Raw genomic sequence first — 15,206 nt, 5'->3', positions numbered from 1 at the left:
TAAATAGATAAATATAAAAAAATATTGATATTAATTAAATTTAAAAATAAATTTAATTTTTTAAATTTACACTCTCCAAATTTGATGCATGATCTATTTTGTTGTGCACTGCAATGAGGCCCAATTCTTCATGTCGTTTTGTGAATATATATATATACTAGGTTGGGCTCAATTGGGCGTGTAAAGTAGCTAATTAATAGGCACGAAACGATGAAGAGGATGTTTGGTAGTTGCGTGTTCCTTGGGAAAAACATCCACTTTATTTCCCATTGGATTGTATTGATCAGGTGATCTGATCCCAATAAACTACACTTAATTATAAAGAAAATTATGATGTCATATTTTAAAAACTCTTCAAATCCGATTTAAAATCAGTTTTATATTTTATAATATCGGATCAGACTAGTTTATATATTATATATTTTTTATTAATTTTTAATATTATATATAATATATTTTATATTATATATAATTTTTTATATATAATTAAGTATAAAATAATATATTATAATTTATAACATAACATTTTAATCTTAAATATGAGTATTTATTTGATAATATCTTTTAAATATAAAATATATATTAAATACATTTTATTGTCTAATAAATTCTCAACATATTTCTTTCGATAAATACATTGCAACACTAATATACTTAATGTATTAAAACCAAACTGAAACAGGTAAAATGGAAGTAACAGTTTAGAGGAGTAACCATTGTGTAATTAGTTTTAAAAAATGTAAAATTGGTATTGTGACGCCCCCAAATTCCGTTTGGGATTGGACGGATATTTGAAGCGTCGAGACATGCAACACAAGGTTACCTGCCCCCGTTCATGACATATAAGATGCAATAATCCTAACATGCATCTAACATTATGCAATATTCGTAGCGGATAATTTTTTTCTTTAGCAATACTATGCACCAAATTAAAATATCCCAAATACTTAAAACATACTTCATATATAAAGATACATTGAATAACTAAGATCACAGAACTATTCCAAAATAGTTATGATCTAAAAGTACTGGAGATGCAACTCCATCGTACAAGTAGTAATTTAACTATTATATTAACCTTAACGACGCACCGTCATTCAGTCGACTGTATCTAGTTGGTCAGCTCCTGATCTTCCTTCAGGTCCTGTAACAAGATCTACCATTCGGGGGGAATGGTAGTTGGGACTACCACAGTGAGATTTGATTACAAATCTCAGCAAGTTAACAAAAAACTTCCATACAGACTAATGATGCATGTATGACAGTAAAAGCATAAATGCATAATCAAATTCATAAGTAATTAAAGTATAACTTAGCGTACAACATAGCATAATTGACATAGCTTAAATTGAATTATGAACTAAACTTGACTTGACATGAATTTGATCTGAAACTTGACTTAGCATGAACTTGCTCTGAAACTTCAATTAACATGAAAAATACATACTCCACAGTTGTTGTGGCCCCATGTATTCTACGTGTAAATACATACTCCACAGTTGTTGTGGCCCCATGTATTCTACGTGTAAATACATACTCCACAGTTGTTGTGGCCCCATGTATTCTACACAAACTTGACTTAACATTAAAAATACATACTCCACAGTTGTTGTGGCCCCATGTATTGTACGTGTAAATACATAATCCACAGTTGTTGTGGCCCCATGTATTCTACACAAACTTGACTTAACATTAAAAATACATACTCCACAGTTGTTGTGGCCCCATGTATTCTACACAAACTTGACTTAACATTAAAAATACATACTCCACAGTTGTTGTGGCCCCATGTATTGTACGTGTAAATACATACTCCACAGTTGTTGTGGCCCCATGTATTCTACACAAACTTGACTTAACATTAAAAATACATACTCCACAGTTGTTGTGGCCCCATGTATTGTACGTGTAAATACATACTCCACAGTTGTTGTGGCCCCATGTATTCTACACAAACTTGACTTAACATTAAACATACATACTCCACAGTTGTTGTGGCCCCATGTATTCTACGTGTAAATACATACTCCACAGTTGTTGTGGCCCCATGTATTCTACACAAACTTGACTTAACATTAAAAATACATACTCCACAGTTGTTGTGGCCCCATGTATTCTACGTGTAAATACATACTCCACAGTTGTTGTGGCCCCATGTATTCTACACAAACTTGACTTAACATTAAAAATACATACTCCACAGTTGTTGTGGCCTCATGTATTCTACGTGTAAATACATACTCCACAGTTGTTGTGGCCCCATGTATTCTACACAAACTTGACTTAACATTAAAAATACATACTCCACAGTTGTTGTGGCCCCATGTATTCTACACATCATAATGTACTCAAGATGAAATGTGATTGGAATACGAAAGGACTGAAATCCTGACGTAACATAACGTGACTTGAACATAACTTAGAATACATGACCAACTTGAGATAGAAACATTTCGTAACATGGCATAACATATAATAGACAACATATTTAACATGACATACTTGCAACAGTGAATATTACATGACTTGACATACATGTAATAGATGGCATACTTAGCATGACGTACTTGTAAGGTACAGTAATACATGACAGAATATATTATGTAACAGATAAAAAATTGATGACAGAATAAATTCTGTATAATAGACAATTACGTGATAACTTGGCATGGCATGACATATATGATAACACACATACATACACTGTAGTTCTTTTACTTAGTACACATACACAGTAGACTGCTAGTAAGTTAAAAGCTAACTTACCTCGATCTCCGCGTTTCTTATAAAACTTCAAGTGCGATCACGAGGAACTGTAATTAGTAATTCTAAAAGTTAGAACTAAATCACTAATAATTTGAAATATGGAAAATACTAACTTAAAGAGTAAAATTTTCATTTTACTCTCTACATGTGGAAAAATGACTGTTTTACCCATAACTTAAGGATTTTGCATACTAACTCTAAAAGTTTCTAAAATTTACATTCCTCATGTAAATTTTATCCTAAACTTAAATATCAACTCAGAAAAATTTAAAACAAAACACAACTATGAAGAGCACACTACGGTTGAAACATCCATAGGCCATTTCCCTTTATTTTTGTTGCAATTCCTTCCAACTTCAAAACTCATGCTTAAACCAAAATTTTGCAACAAACATCTTCCAATCCTAAGTTCAAAACCATACTTAAAACATCCATTTAGAAAAAGCTAATAATCAACACCAAACTTTTTTGTAAAAAGATCCAAGCACTTGAATCACAAGTTTTGACATTAAATCAAAACATCTCCAAGAGTTTCAAAAAATCAAATCTTACTTCTAACATATTCATAATATCATCCTAACATCAAACATGCTTTAAATCATCAAACCAAAGTCACCAAAATCACAAAATAACATTTGGAGTTTTTGGTTTTACACTTAATCCAAAAACAGAAACTTTTTCCTCAACTAGTTTTGATAAATATCTTGATCTATGACTTATAAATATATGATCTTCAAACCAAACCATCACATGGTTTAAAAAGATGTCCTAAAACATATATAAGCTTCTAATTCAAGATCACATGGTTAGAAATTAACCAAAACATAAATTTAGCCAAGAATATCCACACTTTGGCTTGTTTGAATATCTCTTTGCATAAAATTTCATATCTTTGAAACTAACATCAAATATCTTCAAAATAATAATATAACATGTATATAAGATACTTAGGATCCTCCAATAAAATTATTAAAGTCATTAGAATAGGTTTATACCACCAAAGAGTTAAACTTTCTCAAAACAGAAACTGTTTTTCTTCTTCCAGTTTCTAAGTTTCTAAATCTAAGTAAATCTTTCATCAAAACCTTTAATCATGCAAAAATCCTCAACCAATAGTCACATATACATGTTAACAATACTCCATAAAAATTTCGGACCAATATCTATCCATTAGCTTGGTCAAAAACTCCAAACTATAACATATTCTCCAGTTTATCTCCCAGAATGACCTTTCTATAGTTTATACAATATTTGACTGACCAAATGATCTTCAAATGGGGCAAATAAGATATCCATGTAAACTAGACTCAAAAAGGAACAACTTATATGAAGGAGACTTTATGATAAAATACTTACAACAGCTTCGAAATGGGCATGCAAAAGACCTCCTAAAAGCTGTCCGAGAGAGAGTGTTTGATAATCTTTTATTGGAAGGTGTAATTAGATAATTTCGTGGGGAGAGGTGGCTGGAGATAATTATGGATGAGATATGGAAGAGATGAGGCTGGAGTTGAGAGTTGAGTGTAGTTTTCTCCTACCCAAAATATCTATAAAAGATTATCTCATAATATTTTATCTAATAATATCTATAAAAATCAACTCAAAATATTTTTACCCAATAATATTCATGAAAATTACCTCAAGATATTTCTTTTTATCCAATAATATCTACAGTTTTAAACAGACGTTTTGACCGAAAATATGAAAAAATGTTATTGCGCCATAAGACTTTAAATAACCCTCCGAGTCTAATGGCACAAACCATAATACATTTTGACACTTCTAACTATCTCCAATAATCAAAAACACACTTCTGATACCATAGTAAATAATAACACTAACTATGTAATTAGACAAAAACCTATATGATTAATGGATTCGTGAAAACTTATGGGGTTTTCACGAGGTTCTTAAAGTTAATAGAAATTTCACAATTGAATTTCTAGCGGGCTGTTACAATCTCCCCTCCTAAAAAAAAGATTTCGTCTTCGAAATCGAAGTAAGTAAGAAATAACAAGTTAAGAAATATGTGTTGCTTACCAACCTGGTGTCTATCCCGTATATATTTACCTTTGAGATTATGTCATTCCTTAACTCTCTTATTTTAATCAACAATTATATTATACTTCTTTGCACAAGGTTGGCCAAGTTGTAACGACATACTCTCCAAACCTAAAACTTTAAGTAAATAATCTTCCGAAACTCTTCTTTAAAAAAGCATAGGTGATATACTTTAAATGTTCTTGTAAATACCATAGTTAGTAAAGAATTCATCAAAATTAAACCGTTAACCTCTCTCTTTTTAACAAAATCGGTGGCACTTTGTTTTAGACCAGACAACTCTGATCCGCGTGATTTTTATAGGTCTTCTGTAGTTGTCAGGCGCCGCATAGCTACGACACTACTTTGTTCTTCTGTAATTGTCAGGCACCGCAGCTATGATACTACATTGCTCTTGTCTCTTGTAGAGAAATGATTCACGAGAGGTGATTCGTCATAATTTTCTCTATAAAAGAATTATTCAGTTCATCTTCTTTCTCATCTCATCTTCTTCACTTTTCTGAAATTAATCTGCATTCTTACTCTGCAATCTCTTTCTGCTTACTCACTTTGCAATGGCTCAGCAATCTTCTCATTGCCAAAACATGAGGTATTCTGCACCTCGTTCCCCAGTTGTTTCTGCTTCTTCCATAGGTGCTATTATGCAATCAAATAATGATCTGACTAATAAGTCAGAAAATGAACTTATCTACGAGCTTGTGAGTCTCGGTACTCGATACTCATCAGCCATTGTCGCATATTCTCAGAGACTGCAATCCAGGACTGGTGGGGTTGACAAACTCCACGAGAGTATTTCTCTGCTTCAGAGGCTTCTTATGGAATCCAACATGAAGATAGAAGCAGTAAAGCGAGAGAACAGAGATTTAAAATCTTTGCTTAACTCTTCTTTTCGAGTGGCTACTCCTTTAGATAGGAGAGGCATGCAGATTTTTGAAGAGCAAGAACGTTTAAAGATTGAGGCAAAGAGCCTCAAATTTCTGTAATTTTACTTTATGATAATAAAATAATACTTCACAAATATTCATATTTGTGTTTCTATCTTCTGGTATATGTTTTATGTACTCCATTTTATTTCTTTCAGGGATTTTCATATATATGACATGATCCAATGACTCATATAAATATGCATTTAATCATGCATATCCAAACTCTCAGTAATCTTCAAGTTAATAAAAACCTCAAGGAGTTCTACTAGTCTAGGACTAACTTACTTCTTTATAATCGCAACAATCAGTCATCTTCCTAGGTGGTACTTTGATAACTGACCAGTTAATAACTTAAACTTGAAACTTTCTATCTTATGATTGTCATAACTCTTCTATCCATCATAAGTTATCAATTATTCTAACTCTAAATAATTTGTTCCTAATGTTCACATAAATCCTCAAGACCAATATTTTACTCTCCATATAATAGTCTTCAAAAGAAGATCGATCTATGTATCCATAAAGATAGTGCTTTGCCAGAAATCATTTACTGGCGGTGTGGTAATACTATTATCATAAATGAATCCTACTAAGGCTAAAGCTTCTCCTAATCAAATTACTCTTCCAAAAATAATTTCTATCGTATTTTTAGAATCAAAACAATTCTCCAAATATGTGGAATACCATTCATCAATCCTACATATCCTTTCTCATATTACTAAAATGTATTCTATATCTACATTGGTATGAACAATAATACTTCTAATGAAAATTGTTACTCTTACCACTAGGGTAACAATTTAACTTCCAAGCTGAATTCTCAAGCACCACAATTAATAGAAACAATGACTCGTTTGAATCAAACAATGTACAATTTACCAACTCCAATGACTTGACCTACTCCAAAATAACAATAATGCAATACTACCATCAATTGCAATCAGATCAACGTTAACTATGTTTACCTCAACTAATTCTTCATCCATCGGGAAAATTCTGATCCTCTTGATTGTTATCTCCCTTAGGATTCCGAGGTATTCTATCACGAGTCATGTGTCCCTTCTTGAAACACACGAGCATATATATTAAAACCACATACTACCCTTCGTACCTTAAGAAATTCAAGCCTACTGACGACTAAAATTTCAAGCCTAATGTTTGGTGCATTTCCTAAGGACATGTGGATTTATTGCCCAGAGACGTATTGCTCTGATACCACCCTGTGACGCCCCCAAATTCCGTTTGGGATTGGACGGATATTTGAAGCGTCGAGACATGCAACACAAGGTTACCTGCCCCCGTTCATGACATATAAGATGCAATAATCCTAACATGCATCTAACATTATGCAATATTCGCAGCGGATAATTTTTTTCTTTAGCAATACTATGCACCAAATTAAAATATCCCAAATACTTAAAACATACTTCATATATAAAGATACATTGAATAACTAAGATCACAGAACTATTCCAAAATAGTTATGATCTAAAAGTACTGGAGATGCAACTCCATCTTACAAGTAGTAATTTAACTATTATATTAACCTTAACGACGCACCGTCGTTCAGTCGACTGTATCTAGTTGGTCAGCTCCTGATCTTCCTTCAGGTCCTGTAACAAGATCTACCATTCGGGGGGAATGGTAGTTGGGACTACCACAGTGAGATTTGATTACAAATCTCAGCAAGTTAACAAAAAACTTCCATACAGACTAATGATGCATGTATGACAGTAAAAGCATAAATGCATAATCAAATTCATAAGTAATTAAAGTATAACTTAGCGTACAACATAGCATAATTGACATAGCTTAAATTGAATTATGAACTAAACTTGACTTGACATGAATTTGATCTGAAACTTGACTTAGCATGAACTTGCTCTGAAACTTCAATTAACATGAAAAATACATACTCCACAGTTGTTGTGGCCCCATGTATTCTACGTGTAAATACATACTCCACAGTTGTTGTGGCCCCATGTATTCTACGTGTAAATACATACTCCACAGTTGTTGTGGCCCCATGTATTCTACACAAACTTGACTTAACATTAAAAATACATACTCCACAGTTGTTGTGGCCCCATGTATTGTACGTGTAAATACATACTCCACAGTTGTTGTGGCCCCATGTATTCTACACAAACTTGACTTAACATTAAAAATACATACTCCACAGTTGTTGTGGCCCCATGTATTCTACACAAACTTGACTTAACATTAAAAATACATACTCCACAGTTGTTGTGGCCCCATGTATTGTACGTGTAAATACATACTCCACAGTTGTTGTGGCCCCATGTATTCTACACAAACTTGACTTAACATTAAAAATACATACTCCACAGTTGTTGTGGCCCCATGTATTCTACGTGTAAATACATACTCCACAGTTGTTGTGGCCCCATGTATTCTACACAAACTTGACTTAACATTAAAAATACATACTCCACAGTTGTTGTGGCCCCATGTATTCTACGTGTAAATACATACTCCACAGTTGTTGTGGCCCCATGTATTCTACACAAACTTGACTTAACATTAAAAATACATACTCCACAGTTGTTGTGGCCCCATGTATTCTACGTGTAAATACATACTCCACAGTTGTTGTGGCCCCATGTATTCTACACAAACTTGACTTAACATTAAAAATACATACTCCACAGTTGTTGTGGCCCCATGTATTCTACACATCATAATGTACTCAAGATGAAATGTGATTGGAATACGAAAGGACTGAAGTCCTGACGTAACATAACGTGACTTGAACATAACTTAGAATACATGACCAACTTGAGATAGAAACATTTCGTAACATGGCATAACATATAATAGACAACATATTTAACATGACATACTTGCAACAGTGAATATTACATGACTTGACATACATGTAATAGATGGCATACTTAGCATGACGTACTTGTAAGGTACAGTAATACATGACAGAATATATTATGTAACAGATAAAAAATTGATGACAGAATAAATTCTGTATAATAGACAATTACGTGATAACTTGGCATGGCATGACATATATGATAACACACATACATACACTGTAGTTCTTTTACTTAGTACACATACACAGTAGACTGCTAGTAAGTTAAAAGCTAACTTACCTCGATCTCCGCGTTTCTTATAAAACTTCAAGTGCGATCACGAGGAACTGTAATTAGTAATTCTAAAAGTTAGAACTAAATCACTAATAATTTGAAATATGGAAAATACTAACTTAAAGAGTAAAATTTTCATTTTACTCTCTACATGTGAAAAAATGACGGTTTTACCCATAACTTAAGGATTTTGCATACTAACTCTAAAAGTTTCTAAAATTTACATTCCTCATGTAAATTTTATCCTAAACTTAAATATCAACTCAGAAAAATTTAAAACAAAACACAATTATGAAGAGCACACTACGGTTGAAACATCCATAGGCCATTTCCCTTTATTTTTGTTGCAATTCCTTCCAACTTCAAAACTCATGCTTAAACCAAAATTTTGCAACAAACATCTTCCAATCCTAAGTTCAAAACCATACTTAAAACATCCATTTAGAAAAAGCTAATAATCAACACCAAACTTTTTTGTAAAAAGATCCAAGCACTTGAATCACAAGTTTTGACATTAAATCAAAACATCTCCAAGAGTTTCAAAAAATCAAATCTTACTTCTAACATATTCATAATATCATCCTAACATCAAACATGCTTTAAATCATCAAACCAAAGTCACCAAAATCACAAAATAACATTTGGAGTTTTTGGTTTTACACTTAATCCAAAAACAGAAACTTTTTCCTCAACTAGTTTTGATAAATATCTTGATCTATGACTTATAAATATATGATCTTCAAACCAAACCATCACATGGTTTAAAAAGATGTCCTAAAACATATATAAGCTTCTAATTCAAGATCACATGGTTAGAAATTAACCAAAACATAAATTTAGCCAAGAATATCCACACTTTGGCTTGTTTGAATATCTCTTTGCATAAAATTTCATATCTTTGAAACTAACATCAAATATCTTCAAAATAATAATATAACATGTATATAAGATACTTAGGATCCTCCAATAAAATTATTAAAGTCATTAGAATAGGTTTATACCACCAAAGAGTTAAACTTTCTCAAAACAGAAACTGTTTTTCTTCTTCCAGTTTCTAAGTTTCTAAATCTAAGTAAATCTTTCATCAAAACCTTTAATCATGCAAAAATCCTCAACCAATAGTCACATATACATGTTAACAATACTCCATAAAAATTTCGGACCAATATCTATCCATTAGCTTGGTCAAAAACTCCAAACTATAACATATTCTTCAGTTTATCTCCCAGAATGACCTTTCTATAGTTTATACAATATTTGACTGACCAAATGATCTTCAAATGGGGCAAATAAGATATCCATGTAAACTAGACTCAAAAAAGAACAACTTATATGAAGGAGACTTTATGATAAAACACTTACAACAGCTTCGAAATGGGCATGCAAAAGACCTCCTAAAAGCTGTCCGAGAGAGAGTGTTTGATAATCTTTTATTGGAAGGTGTAATTAGATAATTTCGTGGGGAGAGGTGGCTGGAGATAATTATGGATGAGATATGGAAGAGATGAGGCTGGAGTTGAGAGTTGAGTGTAGTTTTCTCCTACCCAAAATATCTATAAAAGATTATCTCATAATATTTTATCTAATAATATCTATAAAAATCAACTCAAAATATTTTTACCCAATAATATTCATGAAAATTACCTCAAGATATTTCTTTTTATCCAATAATATCTACAGTTTTAAACAGACGTTTTGACCGAAAATATGAAAAAATGTTATTGCGCCATAAGACTTTAAATAACCCTCCGAGTCTAATGGCACAAACCATAATACATTTTGACACTTCTAACTATCTCCAATAATCAAAAACACACTTCTGATACCATAGTAAATAATAACACTAACTATGTAATTAGACAAAAACCTATATGATTAATGGATTCGTGAAAACTTATGGGGTTTTCACGAGGTTCTTAAAGTTAATAGAAATTTCACAATTGAATTTCTAGCAGGCTGTTACAGGTATTATCGATTTTGTCCTAAATTTTATCCAAAACCGAACTAAACCGAACTAAACCGAACCGGTTATACCCTTATATTTTATACCATGATCTCTCTCTCTCTCTCTCTCTCTCTCTCTCTCTCTCTCTCTTCCCCTTTGAGAGAGTCCTAGGCCCAGTTTGGTTAGCCAGTTTAGATGAAAACATCTTATCTAGAGTTATACTATACAATAGTTTTGACTATCCAAACGTAATATTTCATCTCTTAAGTTTTGAAAATATCAACTTAAATAAACAGTAAATAAACAGTATAAAACAGTGAAACCTGACATGATCAATGCAAAATTGACGTAAATAGATCATGAACAGTGTCTAATTCAGATATTCTATTAATATTATGAGGCTCACACCTTTTTCAAATCTCAAAAACTAAAAATTATCTCATCTTATCTCACTATTCAAACACATATTTTTTAAACAAACTATTTCATGTAATCTTAACTCAAAAATTTCATTATTATCTAAAATATTTCATTTCATCTATTCTGATCTGCGGGGCGTTAGTTTCTAGTTGCGTGAACAACATCATTCAAATTATTTGGCATTTCGCATGCTAATTGCTATTACTGTTGCCTGTCTTTGGGTTTTCCGCATTTTGTTTTTTTGTTCCTCGGCTTTCATAATTAATTAGTATGGTAGGTTTCAGGCGAGGAAAAATGTTGAACAATTTCATGTATTTTTTTTAGCTCTTGAAATTTCATGTAAATATTATTATATTTGGTACGTATACCCAACCAACCCCCCTCCCCCCCCCCCCCCCAAAAAAAAAAACAAAAAGTAAGAGTAATGATAAATATAGTCCTAGGTGTGCAAGCCTTGCTGCTTTGCATAGTGTTTATGCCTCTTGTTGGTTGTTGTGCTTTGTGAAGGAGTGGTCTGCAGGTTACCCGTGAAGATCGTGGGGTGCTGTTAGGAAACTTATGTGCAGAAAGTAGTTGGGCAAAAGGATAGTGGGCATACGGCGCCTATGAAGAGCATAGTGCGTTTCAGTTTGTTTTTTTACTGTGGTTTGTTAGTGTTGTTTTATTTTAGATTCAAATAAATATATTTTTAAAATAGGCAAATCCCTCTCCTCTTTTGGAGATGAGGATCGTGAGTCCTCTCCTCCTATGGAGGGTGAAGGTTGGGAAGTCTCTCTCTTCTTTTGGAGGGTGGGGATGTAATGTATTGTTTTCTCGCAGACGAGTTAAGATAGACACTTCTGTTATTCAGAGTCTCGAATCTCAGTACTGTTTTGTCAATAGAGAGCTTAGAAGTTTTAGACATTGTCCGGTGCAATAAAAGTTATGTGCGGGGGAGCGTACAACTAATGGGTAGTTGGTTTGTAATCGGGACTTGTTACTCGTAATTATTGGTCACAGCTGTAACTTCCTTTATTTAGGAATAAATTGAAGTCTATTTCAAAAAAAAAAAAAAGTTGTGCAAGTCTTACTCATTTTAAAAAATAATGAGACCCACCATTACAAAGTTAGTTTTTTCTTAGAGATTCCAAATTTATCTATTTTTTAAAAAAGAGAATGCGCAAACTTACATACTCTAAAATCATACAAATCATTTATCATAAAATAAGTGCTACATTGGCTATTACAAGGAAAAACTCCCACAAGTCTTCTAGCAATGACTTGCGACGTTTTGGATTTGGTATTTGTTCAAGACTTGTTCCACACACCTCCAAACATGTGACCTGCAACAAAGAAGATGGTAGCATGGTGTGCTAAGAAGACCTCTAATGTCTATGTTAGAAAAGTGATAATGAACAGTATCTATAAATGAATCTTATGCATTACTTTTGAGTATTATTTATAATTACATAAATTGGGTGATGAGTATTAGGAACAGACTAACCGCCAAGCTAATCCTTTATTATTTGAAATGATCTGATAAGATAACCTTAACAGTGAAGGCATTATCTCCTTATTACATTATCCCTCACCTACTTGTTGGTTGAATAATGGGCCTTGCAACCCAACTGGATTATTGGACTTGATTTGTTAAGGCTTGGACTTGGGCTTTCTATTTCAAAGGCTTACTTCTCCTGGGGATCAAATAACCTTTCCAGTTATCATGTTAATTTTCTTTGTGCTAGCTTGTTAGAAATTTATTGATTTGTTTTCTCCTTACCTCGCCGTTTGAGAGCATGTTGAGAAATCCTAGGAAAATTCTCCCCCGCTAATGTAGCAAGAAGTGCTAGTGGGTATTAGTTCTACCAACTAGAAGTGCTAGTAAGTTTAGTGCTTTGGCACTAAAGAGAACATTCAAGTGGAAAAAGAACTATTACAAATTTCTATTTCCAGAACTATTTACCTCAGTTCTTCCATCACGTATCATATTGATAGCAGCTGTGACGCCCCCAAATTCCGTCTGGGATTGAACGGACATTTGAAGCGTCGAGATATGCAACACAAGGTTACATACCCCCGTTCATGACATATAAGATGCAATATTCCTAACATGCATCTAACAATATGCAATATTCGCAGCAGATAAATTTTTTTTTTTTTTTTTAGCAATACTATGCACCAAATTGAAAATATCTCAAATGCTTAAAACATACTTCATACATAAAAACCTATTGAACAACTAAGATCACAACACTAGTCCAAAATAGTTATGATCCAAAAGTACTGGAGATGCAACTCCATCGTACAAGTAATAATTTAACTACTATATTAACATTAACGACGCACCGTCGTTCAGTCGACTGTGTCTAGTTGGTCAGCTCCTGATCCTCCTTCAGGTCCTATAACAAGATCTATCATTCGGGGGGAATGGTAGTTGGGACTACCACAGTGAGATTTGATTACAAATCTCAGCAAGTTAACAAAAAAACTTTCACACATACTAATGATGCATGGATGACAGTAAAAGCATAAATGCATAATCAAATTCATAAATAATTAAAGCATAACTTAGCGTACAACATAGCATAATTGACATAACTTAAATTGAAACATGAACTGAACTTGACTTGACATGAACTTGATCTGAAACTTGATTTAGTATGAACTTACTCTGAAACTTGAATTAACATGAAAAATACATACTCCACAGTTGTTGTTGCCCCATGTATTCTACGTGTAAATACATACTCCACAGTTGTTGTGGCCCCATATATTCTACGCAAATTTGACTTAACATGAAAAATACATACTCCACAATTGTTGTGGCCCCATGTATTCTACGTGTAAATACATACTCCACAGTTGTTGTGGCCCTATGTATTCTATACATCACAATGCAGTTAAATACATACTCCACAGTTGTTGTGGCCCCATGTATTCTACACAAACTGAATGTACTCAAGATAAAACGTGACTGGAATACGAAAGGACTGAAGCCCTGACGTAACATAACGTGATTTGAACATAACTTGAAATACATGACCAACTTGATATAGAAACATTTCGTAACATGGCATAACATATAATAGACAACATATTTAACATGACATATTTGTAATGTACAGTAATACATGACAGAATATATTATGTAACAGATAAAAATTGATGACAGAATAAATTCTGTATAATAGACAATTATGTGATAACTTGGCATGGCATGACATATATGATAACATACATACATACACTGTAGTTTCTTTACTTAGCACACATACACAGTAGACTGCTAGTAAGTTAAAAGTTAACTTACCTCGATCTCCGCGTTTCTTATAAAACTTCAAGTGCGATCTGCAGTTAAATACATACTCCACAGTTGTTGTGGCCCCATGTATTCTACACAAACTGAATGTACTCAAGATAAAACGTGACTGGAATACGAAAGGACTGAAGCCCTGACGTAACATAACGTGATTTGAACATAACTTGAAATACATGACCAACTTGATATAGAAACATTTCGTAACATGGCATAACATATAATAGACAATATATTTAACATGACATACTTGTAATGTACAGTAATACATGACAGAATATATTATGTAACAGATAAAAATTGATGACAGAATAAATTCTGTATAATAGACAATTATGTGATAACTTGGCATGGCATGACATATATGATAACATACATACATACACTGTAGTTTCTTTACTTAGCACACATACACAGTAGACTGCTAGTAAGTTAAAAGCTAACTTACCTCGATCTCCGCGTTTCTTATAAAACTTCAAGTGCGATCACGAGGAACTGTAATTAGTGATTCTAAAAGTTAGAACTAAATCACTAATAATTTGAAATATGGAAAATACTAACTTAAAGAGTAAAATTTTCATTTTACTCTCTACATGTAGGAAAATAACCGTTTTACCCATAACTTAAAGATTTTGCATACTAACTCCAAAAGTTTCCAAAATTTACATTCC

This window comes from Carya illinoinensis, chromosome 9 (genome assembly GCF_018687715.1).
Source record: "Carya illinoinensis cultivar Pawnee chromosome 9, C.illinoinensisPawnee_v1, whole genome shotgun sequence".
Lineage (NCBI taxonomy): Eukaryota > Viridiplantae > Streptophyta > Magnoliopsida > Fagales > Juglandaceae > Carya > Carya illinoinensis.
Note: the sequence above shows the minus strand (reverse complement) of the source record.